At 29.9% G+C, this 13,933-nt stretch overlaps 1 protein-coding gene across 1 annotated transcript in view; it reads right to left on the bottom strand.

Annotated features, from left to right (window-relative positions):
• The window catches only part of LOC124532998 (protein amalgam-like), a 38,942-nt gene extending 30,657 nt beyond the window's left edge, over positions 1 to 8,285 (bottom strand). The window contains exon 1 of the mRNA XM_047108152.1: positions 8,148 to 8,285. The gene's annotated coding sequence lies outside the window, so the exon portion shown is untranslated. The remainder of the gene's footprint in view (positions 1 to 8,147) is intronic.
• Positions 8,286 to 13,933: the final 5,648 nt, after the last annotated feature.

Genomic DNA, 13,933 nt, shown 5'->3' with positions numbered 1-13,933 from the left:
GAAAACGATTATCATTTTAGACTTAGGAAATCATACGCATTTGTTTCATTGATCGAATCAACGTGTGAAATGAGTTTGGTGTAGTATTGTTTTGTTTTTATTTTCGAAAGGTGATATTTTAATAGGCCACTTGATGGTCTTTCGTCGTTGTTCACAAACACTGGACATGCAATATATAACAATCTCTTCTTAAACTGACCAATTGTATACGGTATTACCGTTCAAATATCTACCTACAAATATACTGAAACGATAGTCCTTAAAAATTACATCAAATGAAATCAAATCAATTTTATTCAATTAAACTTCACAATGAAGCATTTTTGAATCGTTGATATTTAAATATTACCACCGTTTTGGAAAGCCGCCTCTAGTGAGAAGAAACGGCAAATAACTCTTTTCAAATAAACAGATTTACAATGCTATTCTTTCCAATAATTAGTGTCCAGTGATGACACCAGGGCGTAGATATATTTATTAACTGAGTCTTAATTAACTTTTTAGTTTTGTTAATGGTAAATTGATTATACTTCATAAGAATCGCTTGGAGCTATCATGAGCGAATTTGAACAGTCAAAATCTTTGTAACATGGTATTACATCCACATCTGTAACTCAAACGACGTATTGTATTTAAACTACATGTTCATAGCAGCACAGTTCCTGCTAGAATTGTACATGTTATCGTAACTATGAGATAGTTGTGTGAAATCAATACTAGATACTACTGCAACCAGTCTAGTAATTATGTTTAAGAACAGCATCGAATTTAAGTTTGTGGTAAAACCTGGCAATTGCGAGTAGGTCTCGCGCACAAAGGTTTACTATCATTATCATAACATAGTATAAAACAAAGTTGCTTACCGCTGTCTGTCCCTATGTATGCTAAGTTCTTTAAAATTACACAACGAATTTTGATGCGGTATTTTTAAATAGATAGAGTGATTCGAGAGGCAGGTGTTTGTATATAAAACATGCACTGATAATTTTAGAAGTTTCTAATGTGATGTCGCAAATAAATAAATTCTGTAATATATTTGGTATCACCATTGCTCCCGTTCAATTAAATCATGTCCGTTGAAAAGGAGCTCCATAAAATATTTATTTTATTTTGTTTTTAGGTAGTGTAGTAGCGGCAATAGCAACACATCAGCTTCGAAAATTTCAATTGTCTTATGGTCACGTTTTATGAGATAAGTCTGTTGAAAGACATACAAACGGAAAGCAGAGTCTTAGCAATTGGGTCCGTTTTATCCATTAGGTACGGAATCCAGAATAATATACGAAGGTTTGGCGATCGAATAATTGATGTGTAGGTCGTACCACTTCAGACGGGAAACAATTTAATATTATTTATATTATCAAAAAATTGCAAAAGTTATAAATACAATAACTAAATTATTATTATCGAAAGGGCTTGGAGTTATTCGTGTCTATTTTTAAAGTTGAAGTCGATTTCTGACCTGAGAATCAAACCTTATCTACCTGAAGATATTTAGAAGCCATCTCCTGTATTCCCTAATATATTTACTGGATGTGAATAACTCGAACTAATTGTTGTCATTTTCATTTAATGAACATGTACAATTTATCACTTATCACGTGTTAAAATTAGCACGAGAATCTAAAATCTTCCCGCGCAGTTGGATAAACATTGTGATTGGCTATAAATTGAATTGAATCAAGAAATTATTATTAAAAAAATCAATAATATTATTATTACACATAGTTGTCTTTGTACGGTTTTTATCTTTATGAGTTTTTTTTTTTAATTTTTGAGTATATTGTTACGAAAAAATAAAAAAAAATGTATAAAACCTCATTTTTAGAATTTGATATGACATATTTAAAAATTGGAGTATTTTAAAAAGTAAACTATTTGCTTCAAATTTAAAAATAGAATGTTCTTATAAATAGAAGATGTTTGAAAACTTCGATTGCATATTCTAAATTTGCATTAATACCAACAAAATATAAGTTATGCGAACTGTTGATAAAACCTAACTTCTGTTTAGATTTGTATTGTAGGTATATATAGTATAAATTCTAATATTATCAAGATTATTTAACAACAAACAGCAATTACAGCGCTTACGATAACACGATACGTTGAATAGACAAGCTATTTACGCTACTATCTCACGACACTTGCGATTTGATCAGTCCATAATGATTCAATGTTATGAGATCCTACACATGACATAACAGAGGCGAACACGAGTGTCGAAGCTGTGGCAGGATACGATCAAAGACCGGTAACTACATTTCCGCGAAAGAACGATAATGTCGGTGAAAAATTCGAGAGTCGCTTTAGTTATCAATAGGACGTCTACGTATTGAAACTGCTAAACAGGTTTTTCGACCGCTTAGCATTGTATAGGATTTTCGAGGTACCTTATGTGTTGTATGTTATCTAACACAGATAAGTAGTATATAGGAGTTTTCGGAGATATACATATACTCATTTTGTATAAGTATAAATATTTACGCATTATAAATACATATATATATATTTATCTTATAAATTCAATATGGTACTCAATACCTCACATTGCCAATATGCAGTCATTACACACTTAACATTCAAGACAGTACACAAAAATACTGTTTGTATTTAGTGGTAGCACTTTTCATGTGTCAATGTTACCATCAAGTAATTCAATGTTTTTACTCGTTGCGTATCAATACAAAGCTTCACACTCTAAACAAGTAGTGCTAATCTTAATAATTTAAAATGTATCTTTGAAAGATATATTATTTAGTTATTAATTTTCGATATATATGGATACCATGATATGGTCTTTCCTGTCTGGGTAGGCTCCTCATTATTGTTCAATAGTGTATCTTACAATATATTTAAAATAATTGAGTCGATAGCCTCATATTATCATACCAATGGACATAAATTTCCTGTAAAAATTGAGCTTATTTTAGTAGGCAATGTAATTCGCGTCTATGAGTACATGCGTATATGCGTTCTATGTTGTATAGAAAAAATGTTTAGTTTGTTTTAGTTCAAAGTTCGGAATAGGAATATTCTCAGAAGTTATAATAAGCCTTTGCTATATTTAAAAAAAAATTTAACTGGAGTGAAGGTGAGAATCCTAGTACGTAAAGACGTAGACTCATTAAAAGTTGAGACATTTGGTTTTACAATAAAAAAAGAAACAAAATTCCATTAATATATTTCCACTGCCGAATTCCAATGAAGCAAGTTTCATTGTTTACACAAAATATATTTCATAATTGCCATTATTCCATCGTGATAATGACATTACACGTGCGAAAGGCTCATGTTATGTTATTGCATCGGTTCATAACCGCAAATGAACGCGAAATGTTAAAATCAATGATATATATGGGCGAATATTAATTATCCAATATATGAGAGCAAAATTTAGGTCGCAAGTGTGAATAATTTTTGTAATGTATTTTGTAATTATATTATTTTGGACTTTTGTCGAGAAAGCCGCGTTGTAAATTTTCATTTCGACTGTTTTTATGCTGGTCGTATTCGTACGTCCAATGGGATTTCAATTCGCAACATCTCGAAAGAATTGAACTTTTCTAAAATGTTACAATTTTTGTTTACCTGGTCTGAATCTGTCTTTATTTTTAATACCTTTTGGGTGCAACCATGTATTAATTCGGCGTAAATAAAAAAAGATTAAAGATAGCATTGTACTACCGCACATATATAACAATATTCACCTCTTATAAAAAAAGTTTCGTACTTAGCTTAAAGCTTCTTTAATAACATAAGGTTGTACGGTATTATATTTAGTATTTTAAATCGAGTAGGTACTCTTAAAACAATACTAACAGCCACATTTTCCAAATTTAATCAAATGAAAATAAACTTTATTATTATTAGTTCGAAGAATTACTTCATCAAATCATCGTTTTATAAATTATTATACTAAAATGACTACTATTATACTTGTTTTTTATTCGAAGTGTAGATTATACCGTAAGCTGGTTCAGTGCTTACTTTTTTCAGGTGAGGTAAATAGTTAACGAGATTCAATAAAATTTATAGGTCCTTTACGGAAATCAACAAATAGGAACGTATAGTAACGACATAACTTAGATGTAGCATCGTCAAATTTAACAAAACCGATTACTGTCGATTTATACAACCAACAGAAATAGCTCCCTATTGCGCTAATCGAAGCTATTCGTCGCTATAGATTCTCGTGTCAGTTCCATACGAGAAAGCAAGTGCATGTAAATCGACGTGTCAAATTGACGAATATATTAGGTCATATAATATTACAAGTTATTACGTTTGAGTATAATATTCCCATAAGAAATAAATATTGATAATTTGGGATAGCGTACTTAATTCGGATGTGATCGGTTTTACGAATTTTGCCGATGCTACATCGAAGTTGCGTCGTACTATAATGTTCTTCGCGTTTGTTTTTATTTTGTCTAAAGTACTTAAAAACAAGTTTTCGACTCGACTGAAGCCAGAGGATATTTGAATAAGAAAGTTAAATGGAATTCAACACGTTCGATGCTAATTACTTAAGACGCGCGTAGCGGTCTATTTCGTCTGTATGTATTGTTTCGGCTTAAACCGATAATGAGACCCTCAAACAATCATTAGTACAGTATTTAACCTGAATCAATGGGTTTGTTCTTTTATAACTGTCTAAGCCAGGTTTAATGTAACATTGAACTTTGTACGACTGAAATTTCAAACACCTATATCTATACATATAATACAATTGGAATGTTTGTTTGTAATATGAAAATAGCCCTTTTTTATTCAATGCATATGTATGAACAGACTGTAAAGATACCAAAATAACATTTTTTTACAATTTTTGTCCGTCTGTCTGTCTGTCTGTTTGTTCGGGCTAATTTCTGGAACGGCTGGACCAATTTTGACATTGGCTACAATTTTCTTTTTTGGTAAATTCAAACGCGTACAATGTCGAGGGGCACAGCCGGTTTTATATAAGAATAAAATGGATTTATTTCTTACACGTCACGTTATTATATGTATAGTGAGGTAATCATCTGTAAATCATTCACTGTTGGGTTAAAGCCTCCTCTTCCCTCTTCTTCCTTATTAGAAACTTGAAGCTTATCTCAGGCAGTTATTCTCACGATATTTCACCACTGATCAAGAAAATTCAGTAGTGTTTGAATTCAAAGTCATTCAGTACGGTTCAGTAGTAAATAAAAATAATGATAGTAATGTTAAACTCATTAGATAAATTAATACATTTTTTTAAAACATAATCTTTAAATAGTGTTAAACGAAGTCGCTTATCTGTGGCCCAATGTATGCTTAGATCACAAAAATTACACAACGGGTTTTGATGCGATTTTTTTTAATAGATAGAAAGATGCAATAGGATTGTTTATATGTATAGTACATGTACAATATAGTAGAGGAACGCTGAAAATTTTAGAGGTTGTTAATGTATTGTCGTAAATTAAAACATTTTCTTGCGCTTACACTACAGACATTGGCTGAACCTTATCGAATAAAATACATTTAGAATATTGTGCATTTCATATAGATAAATATGGCCTTCTACAACATTTAATTTAAATGAATATTTGAATTATACGCGGTTTGTGTTGTCTAATACCAATATCTATGAACTTTGTATTTAATTATATTCTGTAGTTTAATTATTATCAGTATTGTACCCATGCAAAGTTGAGGCAGGTCGATACCAAAGAAAATATGTTACCGCATTTGTATGAAACAACATAGTGTTAGAGATATGCATTTAATAATATTTTATATCTATTCTCTATCTATTGCAATAGAACGATTTATCCTACATAATTTTAAAACTTAACATGTTATTGATTATTTTTTGATGACGTCATTATTTTCATATGTCGTGTATGTTTCTGTCATCGATTTGCTTCACACATTTCTGCTCTTCGACCGCCAAAGGTCAATATTTTAAAAGATGGGTTATTTAGCAAATGCGGTATCTGAGGTCGCTATAGCTATTCATCGCTATAAGGATGCGGAACCAACCTTACGAAATAAAGTGCTATGACATCGATTATCCGTCTTGTTAAACTGGTCTCCACTCACTTAGTTAAGAATGGTTGGATACTTAGATGATCTTGCACAGAGCTATACCACTATGTAAATCCCTGTACACTATATGGGTCAAACTGTGGGTTTTTTAACGATGGTTTTAGATGGGAAGGCTCTAGATCCTCTCTGACAGAATCAGCCAATGATAAGGTATTATATGATAATATTATTATTTGTTATCTGTATCATCATCATAAATAATCGTATATCGTAATCTATGTTAATATTATGCATAAATGCGAAAATTATATTTTTCTGCTTGCCAAACCCCTGAAACGAATTTGATGAATTTTGATAAGAATCAAGCGTGTAATTCTTATGCCGATCAACCCTTAAAACAATAAAAAATATATATATATTATATTTATAAATTTTTGAATTCAAATATATGTACGTATATGATTTACATAATATACATAGAATAACTAAAAATATATTTTACAAATTTACATATATTTCATTTCTATAATAAAATTATCAACAAAATCTGTTAGTCAGCTATTCAAGTTTTGTAAAATTTCGTCATTATATTTGTCTCCCTGTTGAAAAAAGTTTGTACAACAATTGTCAAACCTTTAAATTTGAGGAACGCGTACGGCGGTTCAAGTTGCGTAAAAAATTTTACTCGTAAGATCTTGTTTGGCACGTTTCATAATAAAGCCGGAACACTTTTTTTATTATTTTTTATGTACTGACTATTTTTTTGAAGGAATGGATATGCGAATTGTCCAATAGGCTGATGGTAATTGGTCACCATCGCCCATAGATTGGCAGAATTGTCCAATGTCCACTCATAGAGATTGGCATCGTAAGAACTTTTAAACCTGATTACCTCTAGAATCTGTCAACTTTAACTTTAACTTAATCAACCTTGTTAAAGTATTTTTTTAAGAAATGGGTAGTGGGACAGGGAGCTGTCAATTAGATTGCGGTGATGGTAAGTGATCACCATCGGCCGTAAAGATTGACGTCACAAGAACGTTTAAGCAGCGCTTACATCTCCAATGTGTCACCAACTTTGGCTAAGTTATATCCCACATATTTATCACAAATACTGGCTAATAGTCACTTCATATAACACACCAATAAAAAGTATTGTTGTACAATCCTTGATTGGCGGTAATATAAGGAACGGATGGCTACCCAGAGGGGCTTGCACAAATCCCAACTAAAAAAAAATACTAATTATATTTCAAGTAACATTAATTTAGAACAGTGACATAAAGATAATTCGTTTTAAAGATATTTCGTGATAATTTAATATCAAATTGCTAATGGAATGTGAATTAAGATGAATTGCTAAGAAACTAAACAGTTGTTCCTTCAGGTACACTAAATTTGAGTATGTACTGTGTTTAAATTACGAAAACGAATTCGCGCTTATTTTAATTTATCCTGTATTTAATGTTTTTGTCAAATACTGCCTGTCCATTATTTTTTTAAACAGGGACAATCATGTTTAATTGCAAATATTTTATTAATATAATTAGATCAAATATTATATTTATTTAAAATAATTTCATGAATTAAGTTCTCTACACATCTTTATTTAATTTTAAAAACGGTAAATACTTTTTTAAGTTTCTATATTATTTTATTTATATACTAAATTTAAGATTAATTACAAATCTAGACTGAAAATCTTTATAAATTATCAGTAAGGCAATTATTAAAATCGTTTTTTTTATTTTAAAATGATTGCATGTAACAATATTAAATAATAAATATTGACAAATAATAGAATTATTCATTGTTAAACTATTATTAATCGGTTATTTACAATTTTAATTTTCGCTACATTATTGTAATGTAAACAGTATTTTACTTCAGCAAATTAAATAATAATAATATAAAAAATATTGTATAAATATAAAATAATATAAGTAAAAAAACAGCCCACGAATAACTTTGATAAACGCAAAAGAGAATAAACAAAACCCCAAAAGAGGAAACCGAAGACAGCCGAACACAAATTCATAACTTAAAAACTTTTACAGCATGAAAAATAAACGAACACACAACTCGAAACGTAACACACGAAAGCGCTTAAGAACCGGTCAGAAACTTACCTAAATAAGACAAGAAACTTCTGATTTGTTTATTGTTCGTATTTTATTTCGATCTTTACACTCGGCTGCGTATAAAGTTTATCACGTGCTGTAACCGGTCCGGAGGCGTGCGATCGGTACAGACGGTTGCGCGCCACACACTGGCGGTTTGCTCATTGAAATCTCTCCGTTCTCCCGTTATTCTTACGCAGATGTCCGCGTGATGTAAGATATGAACCGATAGATACCGACTTGCCTTTAACGTTACATTGGCCACTTTGCTTGGCAAATGAAAATGTGTCGACATTTTTCACATCCCCAACAGCTTGTAATAATGTATGGCTTATTCGGATGTTTTTAGCAATCGTTTTATTTTAAAAGTGCTGTCGTTATTGTTTTACTGTGTTTTAAAATATATTAAAACTAATATAAGTTAATAAATTGGAAGACGTAGAAATTAAATTGCAGTGATTATTAAATGATTTTAATTCAATTATTTGTTTAAGTCTATTTATGTTTATTATTTTATCTCTCTATGTATATTACAAAATTGACTTTACTCTAGCAAAATGAAGCAGAAAAGAACACTTACCTTTTTACTTGATAAAATATTTACTTGGCTTCAAAATAATTTGTTGATTTCGAAATTATTGTACAAAATGTATACTTATGTATAATATATATGATTAATCATCATTAATATGCTATTTTAACTAACATTAAAAGAAAATAATTATTACACAAAACAATAAAAAATATATACATGATAAAAACGAAGAGTTCGTTACAGTATTATACATAAATTTAATTATTTTGTTTTTAAACTTAATTTGAGAAGAAGAGCTATGTACTTGCCCAAATTGTTTTATCTTAACATTATGTCCGGAGTTAGAAATGAAAGGAAGAGTAACATATGTCCTTTTGTTTTTTTAAGTTGTTTATAGTCACAAATAAAATACAGTACTTTTGGTCGAGCGATTAAGCAATTAAGCGAAGATATATTCATTATAAGCGGTACATTCATGGAAGCTCTTGTTACTTCTAAGGACTATATATTTGTACATTTTAAATATATAGCTATTCCACCAACCCGCATTGGAACAGCGTGGTGGAATATGTTCCAAAACCGTCTCCTCAAAGGGAGAGGAGGCCTTTAGCCCAGCAGTGGGAATTTACAGGCTGTTGTTGTTGTTGTAAATATATATCCTACATAGCATGGGTTACAACAAAATCAAGAACGATATTTTTTAGAACAGTCATTATAAAAACCAATCATTGTCATACATTTAATTGAAATTTAATTAGCAAATAGGTCATAAGATAATTAAATCTCCTTTCCATCTAAAATTGGCACTGCAAGAAGTACAACACACTTTGAATTAGACTTTAAAAGGGCCACGGATCACCAAAGAGTTTTAATATCTTTACACAGAGACTGATGCAACCCCCAAAATTGGAACACAAAAACAGACAGGTTTCATGTATATTTGTTTATACATGGACATAATATATTAATAATTTAGAATTATTATTCTTATTATTAATAAAATTAACATATAAAAATATTAATAGCTTTGCTCACGTCTTTGTGTGCGATTGAATTTAACAAAAAAATAATATTTTTGTAGCCTAAATGACTCCTCATTTTCCATCAATTCACAACTGAATTTCCGTTAAAATTGACAAGCCGTTCCAGAGATTATTTGGAACCAACAGACTGACAGAGATACATATAATTGTAAAAATATTTTTTGGTACATCTACCGTGTATCTACCTATCTATGCATTTAGAAAAAAGCGGTTATTTTAATATTACAAATAGACACTCCAATTTTACTATATGTAATAGAAAATATTTTTTGTTTTTTTTTTTGTAACATCTTTTCTCGGTCCTCCAATCTGAGTTAATGATTTAGTGAAAAGGGACGGAAGTGAGTAACGGGAAGCCGGCGAAGCTTTCGCTATTTGATTCGACCAATAAGCGCGCGGTGCTTAAGTTGACTGTCAGTTCCAGCTAATATTCCGCGTACAATACATATAATGTTGATGTTGTTTATTTCCAAGGCGAGATGTCAGATATTAAACTTTACAGTCATATCTGATTATGGCAAGGCTATTTTTATGGATAAAATCTTTATGAGCTTAAAGAAGACCGGTCAGCTACGTGGGCCACATTATAGTACACAAGTTCACTTCACTTCACTTGAATGTAAATACTTCCAAATTATAGACTCCGGTCTTTTTGTTACAATCTTTCAATAGAAAAAAAACCGATAACTTTTAACTAGCTCGACTGGAGATTTGTCCCAGGAGCTCAAGATATGCAAGCAGATATAGGCACTAAACCATCAAAATAGGTAGGCAAGAATTTACATATTTCAACACAAACACTGCATATTTAATTTAAAATCGAGTATTCGTCGATGTTTAATTAGTCGAATTTATAACACTTTCAAAATGTATGGTATTAAAATATTTTAGAAAAGTTTTATTCATGAAATACTAATAATTTCCTTTTGTAGGTAGTATACAAATCGCCCTTCGGTTTCAACATAATCAATGTTCCGAATGAATGTAACCATACCTAATCCTTCCCCCTTGTGTATTTTTGGTAACAAAAAAATTAAATAAAACCGTAAAATATAAAATAATAAGAGAGGGTTTAAAAAAGATATTTACACAAATTAAATATTATACTTATTTTAAAGAAACGAAATTTAATATATTTAGTTTAAATTGTTACAAATAAAATTAATTTAGACAAATATGATATCAACAAAAAAAATACATCAATATTTTATTTAAGTTATAGAATCTCGATATGTTTTAAAAAATCAATCCCTTTTTACTTTTAACTCGAATCCGATTTACTTTAAAGCTTTCTATCTCGAAATGAAGATAGAATAATTAGCACTTCCCGCTAATTTCCAAAGTTATTAATTGAGAGACGTTTGAAAGGAGCGTCATCTGGTCAGCCATGTTGAAAATGGAGGTTATCTAATTGTATGTGTAATAAGCCTAACAAAAGATTTTAGTCCATTGTTGTAATGTCGTATTTTATTCCTAGTTGAACCGTTAAATTCAATTAAATTACTATATTTGTTTTAAATTACTATATAATTATTTCTTTATTGTTCGATTCAGTGGTTTTGTTCAAGCACATAGGTAGCTCATAAAATCTAAAACCATACAGCAATACTTAGCATTGTTGTGTTCCGGTTTGAAGGGTGAGTGAGCCAGTGTAACTACAGGAAAAGGGACAAACATCTTAGTTCGGAAGGTTGGTGGGGCATTGTCAATGTAGAAAATGGATAATATTTCTTTTTTTTTTATGAATTCTCAAATTAAAAAACAAAAAAAAATGGAGCACGCGCAAAATTATAGACAATAACGAATGCAAATTAACAGTTTTGTTAATATAAAAATACTTGATATAATAAAAATAAATATATGGTGATGATTGGTTGGTATATGAATTTAATTGAAGACGTGTTTTAACCGTTGATACTTATAACCTATGACGTCAGATAGAAGATGGAAGAAGAAGACAAGCTGCAAGACCCCAAGTGAAATTAGGATAAGGGCGGGGATGGATGGATTGTACAATGATAGTGGATCTTGAGCCTGTTTTGCAGCGGTTGTTTCGTCTCACCGAAATTGGACCATGAAGGCGACATTGTCTGAACACAGTCTGGACTGATGACGTTTATATAAATCTATATTAATATTATAAATGTGAAAGTAACTTTGTCTGTCTATCTGTCACTCTTTCATGACTAAACCGCTGAACCGAATTTCATGACATTTGGTATGAAGCTTTTTTGAAATTCAAGAAAGAACATGGGCTACTTTTTTGTTGAACACATGACAACCAACACCATAAAACGCGCGCGAAAACTATTAAACAAATAAATTAATTGGATAAAACTACGCTATATTTTGTACGAGGAAAATTTTCACAAAGTTTTTAACTAGAAGGGTTTTGAAATTAATTTTATAAAAAATTCTTACAATATAACGTCCAAATATCTGATATCCAGTTTTTAGTTATTTTTTTTAAAATGCCAATATTTAAAACGTATCACTTGTAATTAAACCGACTGTCCATTCACAAAATTTATTTTTATTAGAATATTCATTTTTTTAATTAAATACGTTCATGGTTGATTACTTTGAAACACGTATTCAATATGCGGATCATCCCGAAACTAATGTTGATGTAATATTTGTATGAAAATATTTCAGAGTTGATAAATTGAATTTGATGATAAAATATATATTTATTGAACAGAGTATGCTCTTGAAAACATTAATTGTTTTATTATAATCGTTCATATATGATTATGTTTCAAATATAATCAAAATCAAAACCCTATTCAAGTGACTTTACACGCACTTTTGAATCGTCATTTAACAATTAAGTGAAGCTACCACCGGCTCGGAAAGCAGATTCTACCGAGAAGAACCGACAAGAAACTCAGTAGTTACTCTTTTTCATCATTTAAAAATTACAACCATATTAGTTAAATACAATTATATATGTATGTAATGTATCCTGCAATAAAACATTACAAAAAATAAAATATGTATCAATAAATTATATTTTACATACTCGAAAATAATTTAAAAAAACATAAGAGTTTACAATAACACGAACATACGAGGCATTTAAACTCTTAAACACTGGGGTATTAACAGTATTGTAAATACGCGTACTTTAGGTTAAACCAAAAACAAAATACAACTTTGTGTTTGCGCAAGCAAAATGTTCAAGCAAGCGATTTTGTTTGTGCAAAAGTTTAATGAACGTAAATTGGAATCCACAAAATAAATTTGTTATTAAGTGATTTATATTATTGTATTAAATATGTATTGATCACTTTACAAACACATTTCAACAGTGGCATGATTTTTAAATCTTTATTTACTTTATTGACGATTCGTTTTGCTTACGAATGATCAATATATGACGTATACGAGGTATAATTTAAAAGTGGACATCTATGTGTAAATAAATTTTTACTCAATTATTCCGGTATATTCAATTATCATAAAATATGTTGCTTATTTGAAAGAGTAAAATGGGAGAAATATAGCCTAGATGGCTTTGATGATGATTGGTTGGTAAATGAATTTTAATAGATGATGCGATTTTAATCCAACTAAATTTTTGATTAATTACTTATTATAATTTACATATATATGATCAGCGAAACGTCGTGGGGTTACATTGGTTTCACGCTTTATTAATTACGATTTTTAATATATTGTTAGATTGTATGATTAGATATTTATTATTTTAATATATTTAATTAAGCATTAAGCGTAGTGATAGGTATAGCTACCAGTATCAAATGGGTTAAAACATTTTTTTTAAACTGAGGTTAAATTTTGGTAACTGAACTAACTAGATGGTAAAAATTAACCAAAACAGCAATTAGCGCTGTTAGTAAAAACTTAAAAAAAAAGTTAGTACATTGCAATATAATCTAAACAAAGGATCTATTACGTATTCATATATTTTTTTTCTATTGAGGCGCTTTGCATTCTAAGAAATCGATTAGTCATATTGCTATTATAGGTTTCTTAAGTATAAATTATATAAAATGCAATCGAATCAGATAATTAAAGGGCGAATACCTAAAAGTTATATCCTAGTAATAATTTGTTCTAGTATCAAAAGAACTTGAATTCGATAAATTATAAAACGAATAAATTAAATATACAGAATCTATATAGAGAACTCCTTAAGTTGCTTGCATATTTAGTCGGGTACAGTTACCAAAACCAATCTCATTACTTCCAGT

This window comes from Vanessa cardui, chromosome 1, assembly GCF_905220365.1.
Source record: "Vanessa cardui chromosome 1, ilVanCard2.1, whole genome shotgun sequence".
NCBI classification, from domain to species: domain Eukaryota; kingdom Metazoa; phylum Arthropoda; class Insecta; order Lepidoptera; family Nymphalidae; genus Vanessa; species Vanessa cardui.
The sequence above is the reverse complement of the archived record's forward strand: the minus strand, read 5'-3'. Positions and strand labels throughout refer to the sequence as shown.